A 7,571-nucleotide genomic window follows, 5' to 3' on the forward strand; every position below is an offset into this window, starting at 1 on the left:
TTATACAATATATATAATTAGGGGGTCCCCGCTCCATCTCGCCATCAGTTTGGGGGTCCTTGGCCTGGAAAACGTTGACCCTGGTCTAAGGGAAGACCACATAAGGGTTAGTGTGTTTTGTAAAATATCCAGCTGCTTTGTGGTCTTCCTGTATGTGATTACCTGCCTGGCTTGACACATTCACTCACTTCTCGCACAAGAAATAGAGGAGACACCGAAACGATCGCTGCAGTGTGCAGGTTGACGCAGACGCCATGCGCCGGGTGTGGCAGGACAGATTGGAATACATGGGCGTCGAAATAAAAACAGCTGCGCTACTATTCGAGCAAACAGATTTAAATTCAATTATTGCACTGATCCATAAATAGCACTTATGCAGTCAGAAGCATTTTGTTTGCTGAAGTGCTGCACAAATGATCATTGTGATTTAATGAGATGCACATAATTGACAGTACAAATGTTTAATAACTCATGCACTCATTATGGAGCATGTTTGTTTGTCTGCACACGTCCTTTGATGTAATTAATATGACAAGTGATCCACCTTAAAAAGGCTGGGTGAGGAAGAGGAGAGCTCAGCAAACCATTAATTGGCTGATAAAAGAGCAGTGGTGGAAGTATTGATATCCTTTACTTCAGCAAAAGTATTAATACCACATTGGCTGAATTTTGGGAAAGAGACTTCAGATACAGTATTAGAGGACCACTAAGGTCTATATAAAAGCATCCCAAGGTCATGGGACCTTTAAGTAAGGTACTTGAGTAAATGTACTTAGTAAGCTCGTTCCTAAATAGATCTCCACGAGACTGATTTTCTGCGGGATAAAAGAACTAATATTTGAGGTTAAAGAAAAAAGTTTTTTTTTTAAAGTAAAGGATTAGACATAAGTCATCCTGATTAAGTTGCTTTTCTCTTTGAGGTTGACATTTGAAAAACGACAAAATAAAAATCCCCCTAGAAAACATGCTCTATAGCAGACCGTTTGAAGCCGGCTAGCCCCCTAACTTGTCTGTTGACTCACAGTTAAAGTGGAGAAAACTTTGCTTTTGCACCATTTCCAGCATATTTTGCTTAGGGGCACACTTTCTGTCAGGTTGTTGGCTTGTAAAATCTTAATACTATAAGCTCTGATGATTAAACATTTAGTTGATGTTATTTATTTGGTTTGACTAATTGGACGAAGAATGATGAGTCATTGTTGACCGTCCTTTGTGTCAAGGGGACATGTTCAGCTTTTTTGACACGTTTGAGTGCAGGATTTGTCCCGGGACCCCGGAGGACCGGGCCAGCGTAGCAGAAAAATACAACTGAATACAGGACAGGTCTCTGGGACCCCGGAGGACAACACAAGGGTTAAGAAATGATATATCCCACTATATTTTCTACTACTACTACTACTACTACTGCTAAGGGGAAATTACAATGTTTTCACTCTGTTGTTAAAATTATACACATTACACACTGGCCTGAATTACACACACATGCTCAGTACCAATACTGCAATAATGGAGCGTTGTCAGAGTGGCTGCCAATGGAAAGGCGCCCCAGGCAGGTTGGGGTTTGGTGCCTTGCTCAAGAACCCGAGACATATCAAGAGCACCTTGGCAGTGCCCAGGAGGTGAACCGGCCACTCTCCAGCTACCAGTCCACCACCATACTTTGGTCCGTATGAGGACCTGAACCACCGGTTCCCCACCCAACTCCCTACTGACTGAGCTACCGCCAATATATGCAACGTAAAGCTGCTATCAATATTTTCATATAAAATATGGATCAAATGACACTATGTGGCATGTGAAAGGGTTATTTGTAAAGATGAACTCACATGGTCTGCAGTTCCCCTCAGCTCTACATGTGTTTAAGCGTTTTCAGTTTATGGGTTGGGTTTCCTGGAGCGCAACTTTAATGGTTTTTTGTCTCGCCACTGAAGCAGTCTTCAGTGAAAAAAGCACAGCAAGAGGAGCAAATAATGGACTTATATTGATCACGTTTGTTAAAAAGTGTGCTGAGTATTAAGAAGTAACTTAACCCTTGTGATAAAAAAATCTTGCTTTTTATCAATGTTTTTAACCATTTATTACATTTTTGTCCCTTTTTTCAACACTTTGACACTTTTTTTCAATGTTTGTCACTTTTTATACTTTTAACACTATGTAACACTAACTTATTAACTTTAGTTTTACAGTTATTTTTGGAACTTATGGTCACTCAATTTTATTTATAGGAAATTATACCTAATGTTTGAGTTAAAAAAGCAGAAATTAGGAATTATTTAGACTAAAATTTTAGGAAAGTGTCAACTTTTAATAAATACTATTTCAAAACCACTTCAATTGTTTTTTCAAATGCTGTAAAATTGAATAGGACACCCCAAAATGAAAGAAAGTAGAGATTTGTACTTGCCAAAGAGCGTTGTGGGAATCAATCATGTTATTTTGGGTAATTAAAAACAACCTTGGAATAGGAAGACGAGTCAATTTGACCCGAGGACAACATGAGGGTTAATACTGTAATATTTCTTGGTACCACACACACCTCTAAGAGAACGACGCTCCTCACAGTATTATCAAAGTTAGTCTACAGGAGAATCACATGACACTTGAAATGCCTTTGACTTGGTAGCGTTGCATTTCCCCCGACTCATTCCTCGGTTCTCCTTCTATCTCCATAACCAACATAAAACCAAGGAGAGGGTTAACTCCAGCTACAGATTCCCCACTATGACGTTAGCGATGGTACTCGCTCCAAAGCTAATTGCCATCGCTCTCTCATTTGCTCTACCACACACACAAACACACACACGTCTGCCCTGCTAGTAGACAAGAGCGCAAGTATAAACTTTGGGCCACCTGTAACAGCTCCTTGTGGAGCCTCGACAAAACCGTATGTCACGTTTTTTTCCCTCCCACCGAGGAGGTATGGTATAGAGACACAAAGGAAATCATGAAAAGAGAGAGGAACCGAGGAAATGTGCTTCCCTCTCCATTTACTCTTGCTGAGGTTTCTTTCCCTGTTTGTTTGTGGAGTTTTTTCGTTTTGTAATTTGTGGGTCTAAGGAACTGCAAAGCCCCTTGAGGCAAATCCTTGATTTGTAACGTTGATACATAAACAAAACTGACTCCACAGGCTTACAGCAACCCTAGATATAAGAGTAAGCCGGATTATTACCCGGGGTGTAGATACTCATAATGAGGAATTTAATTTCAACAGCGGCTTTTGCCCATGACTTTTTGGGTTGGTCAAAACAAGTGGAAACAATCAAACTAATTAGCATTTTCCTTTATTTTACCTCTCGTATTCTTCCTCCCTCTTGCAATAGTTTCATTTTCTGTTCAAATTTTAAAAAGGTAAAATGAATTATGCATCCACTTTTAATGTGTGTATTGGCAAGAGAGTGCCTGATTGGGCTCATTTGCACCTGTGTCTCCTCTCGTAAGTACTGACCTAATTACTCCCAATTCCCAGAGGATGATCCCACCAGTTTACGCTCATCACAATAAATTATACTCACAACCCTGCTCTACTACACCAAGCTCCGTCTCTCTGTCTGTCTTACAGCGTGTTTACACTCCTTGCTACAGCATAGTGTTTATTTATAACATGTTATTATGCTTTTATCAAGAGGATGCATTCAGTGCAATTGTACTGCTAGCTGCGTTAAATTGACGCCATGGCTACGTACGTGGGAACGTGGAGATACGGAACCGTACAGCGTAGCCTGATGCGCACCTCTAAAAACCACATATCACGGTGACTCAGACCGCAACAACTGGGATTGGTCCGCTTGGCTGTGGCATGGTACCCTCGCATTTACACCTTTTTCCGGATTTCCGGGTTCTCCTACTCCATAAACAACATGAAATTAAGGAGAAGGTTAACTTTTCCTGCTACTGATTTTGGACTGTGGTCAAAAAACACAGGGGAGACTCTTCGTTTCTCCCACTATGAGAGTAATCAACGTCAGTCTCTCACACACACATGCCGGCAAAGAGCTTGACACACACGGAACCATAAATCCTGCTTAACCCATATATAATGTACCTATATCTGTGCAAACTGCTAGTTGTGCATGCTGTAATGACAACTGTCATTTACCTGTCACATTACATTTTGTGACATTCTGTTGACACAACCCGTTCTCACTCCGAACGTGTAAAATACGGACTATTGGACATTGGCTGTCAGCGTCTGATGTGACGTACCAGAGGAGAGCAGCATCTAGACGGGGTTTGGCAAGTAGTGTGTAAGGGGCAAATTCCGCGTAGGCGGGTTGGACGGTGGGGTGGATGGGTCAAACACGTCAAAGGCACCTGACCGAGGTGTATTTTACGAGACGGGAGTGAGAATGTGTTGACTGACGTGAGCCGTCTTCATCTACTCAAACACAATACAGCTGCAAAAAAAGAGAGTGGTGCATCCCTGAGAGTGGTGCATGTCTGTGATTTCTTGATGGCAAGCGCAAGCATAAGAGCGCTATGAATAAGTAAGAGACACGTCTTAAGGAAAACATCCTTAATGACCGGAGCAACGAATTTTTACTTGGGGTTCTGGTTTGTTGTCTTAGGTGTGTCCAAGGACGGGGCTGGTTGGAAGACAAAGCAGCGGTGGAGCCATGATGAAGGTAAGATGGAAGGCCTACCTGTAACCTGACTCCACTGTCGATTTGGCTTCCAACCAGCTCCAAACTTGGAACAGTGCCGATTAGCCCCGACGCTCTGGTGTCTGTTCAATTGTAGACATATAACATGAACACAACATGATGGGGAAAAGGAAACATTATGCCATTCAGAAGCACATGTTTTCCTCCTGGACTGTCTGTCAGTCTCCTTCACTTCCGCTATGTAAGCTCTGGGACGCAGGTTAGCCCCACCCACCTCAGGCTCTCCAATAGGAAAGGACTGTGCCGTGACACAACATGATGAAAAACTGGATGCTGGCTGTATTCTCATATCAAACTAGACCTGCCTGCTCTTGTCTGGCATATGTTCTCATGCAAATCTTTCATTTTGTTGGCAATAGCAGTCAGCTGTAATTACAGTAACGCTCTATCTTTCTTCACATCTTTGTAAGGCAAACACTATTGCCACATCACAGTTTTCCACAGAGAAAAAAAACAAAACACCAAGGACTTTGCTGATGAAAAACACTCACCATAATAGACTCAAAATCTACTAAAAGGCCCCCGACAAACGCCACAGAAATGTAGCGCGGATTAAAAGTGCAAAACTGAACCGACTTTGTAGACTGACTTTATCTGGATCAAGAGGGGCGCCTTCAATCAGGGAATGCACTGTCTATACTGCAACCTGGACCAAGGTTATCTTTAGTGTGGAAGGGCTTTTACACATCGGTGAGCACTGTGCAGGATTACGAAGCGCTAACATTATTCCATGTGTTAAAAATTGCCATTTTGACGGCAGAGTTGAAGGAGACAAGGTTGTTTTAGCAAATACCTTCACTGCTGACGTTTCCAGACACCCAATCCCTGCTGGCAACAAGGTTAGATGGGGACGAATGAAAATGGATTTTTTTTTGTGTGTTTGTGTTGTGTGTTTCTGGTTGCAGCCTGAGTGGTTGGTTTATCAAAAGGGAGCATTGGGGCTTCACAGGTGATCTGTAGTACACATGATTAGTAGTAGATATACACATCTCAGTGCCATCTAGGCACCTTTTAGCTCTGGGGGAAGACCCATTACAGACCTCTCAGGCCCTGATGAACACCCTTTTGACCTGAGCCCCAAATTGAGATCCAGAATCCAGAAAAGAGTGCCACAAATGAACACTTCAAGTGTCCAAGAAAAAGTGTAACTGTACAGTTTGATTGACAGCTGATCTGCCTTTCAACAGCACATAGTAAACTATCACAATCTTCCTAATCATATGTTTCCCACAAATTCTTGAAACCCCAAATTACTTGAAATTAAGGACTGAAAATGTTTCATCTTTCCGCATTTTTCAGCACCTTCATTCCTGGGTCCATCTCAGCTGCTGTAAATGGCTGTCACTGTGTCTGTCAATCTGAATAATGCAAAGTGGGAAGCAGACAGCTGAGGGGCTTTGTAATACAGGGTGTCATATGGATCCGAAATAGACTATTACAATGGCTGAGTGCCTCATGAATGGGTCTCCTGATTAACCAACATAATATGTCAGAGTGTGTTCTGAATGGGGGAAGAAAGAAAGAATGGAAGAAGGGGAATAAAAGCCACTGAGATAGGGAATAATGAAAGGGAGGAGGGTAAATAGAGGTTGAGAGATGTGTGACTTGTCAGCTAAGGGGAGAGCGGGGAGTGACGAGAGCAAACGAGAGATGACAGAGGGGTGTTTTCTTGGATAGGACAGATGAGGAGATGGAGATAAGCAAGACAGAGAGAGAGAGAGAGAGAGAGAGAGAGAGAGAGAGACGGCCTGTCTTAATTGTGAGTGTGAAACGACACAAGTTGTCCAAGAAGATTTATTCTGCTGAGACCAAACGGACACATATTCCTATAAACAAATAAAAAAAAGGCTATTTTAAAGATTCATTTATGGCATTTTTAGGCTTTTATTGTTAACAGGACAGCTAAGATATGTATGGGAAGACAGATGGAGAATGAAGGTGTGTCGAGGACTGAACCTCTGTATGTGGGCGCATTCTCTGACCAGGTGAGCTACCATGGCGCCCAGAAAAATGTCTATTTAAAAAAAATATGTTTCACTTTCCTCCGTGCCAGGTCCTCCTGTGATTGGATGTTATGTGTCCCTGTGAAAATTTAAATCAGCTCCATATGGGCTGTATACAGCAGATATTTGTACAAGGAGCGAGAACCGTTTATGTTTTAATGGCTCTTTTATGAGTCATGAATCATTCGCAGTGTCTTCATTATTTTTCCGTTTTTAATTCAGCCTCTAAAACGACTGGGAACTCAAGGGATAAATGCTTCACACCAGCACTGAGATACATTGTTCAGGCCTAAAATGTGGCTCAGATGGATAAAGAAATGATGTCAGGGGTAAACACTAGACTGGGTTAACCCAGCCCGATCTAACGGCGATTTGATTTTGCCCAGCAGTTCACGAAGGAAACTAGTCTGCTTCCATTACAAATCTGCAGGGACCAATCACAAAGTGGCTTATCCACTTAGCGAGCTATTGGCGGGTTTAACACAAAGACGATAGAAAAGTGACGGCAAGCAGCTTTTTGTTAACATCCAACACGGCGGCAACCGATGTGCAGCAACCCATACATAACAACATAACCACAGGGCTATCTCAATAAGCACAATGGTTCTATTCTGTGCTTCAGTTGACTACAACAGCAACTTTAGAGAACTCAGAATGGCACATACAAAGGAAAGCCACCAAGGCTGACTATTGGGAAAGAGACTTCAGATACAGTATTAGGGTACCACTAAGGTCTATATAAAAGAGACTTCAGATACAGTATTAGGGGACCACTAAGGGTTAAATAAAAGAGACTTCAGATACAGTATTAGGGGATCACTAAGGTCTGTATAAAAGAGACTTCAGATACAGTATTAGGGGACCGCTAAGGTCTATATAAAAGAGACTTCAGATACAGTATTAGGGG

At 42.1% G+C, this 7,571-nt stretch overlaps 1 protein-coding gene across 5 annotated transcripts in view; it reads right to left on the minus strand.

The window, feature by feature from the left end:
• Positions 1-7,571, minus strand: part of il1rapl2 (interleukin 1 receptor accessory protein-like 2) — a 464,615-nt gene that overhangs the window by 202,998 nt on the left and 254,046 nt on the right. The gene's annotated exons all lie outside the window — the stretch shown is intronic.

The sequence above is a fragment of the Etheostoma cragini genome, chromosome 10 (assembly GCF_013103735.1).
Source record: "Etheostoma cragini isolate CJK2018 chromosome 10, CSU_Ecrag_1.0, whole genome shotgun sequence".
NCBI classification, from domain to species: Eukaryota; Metazoa; Chordata; class Actinopteri; order Perciformes; family Percidae; genus Etheostoma; species Etheostoma cragini.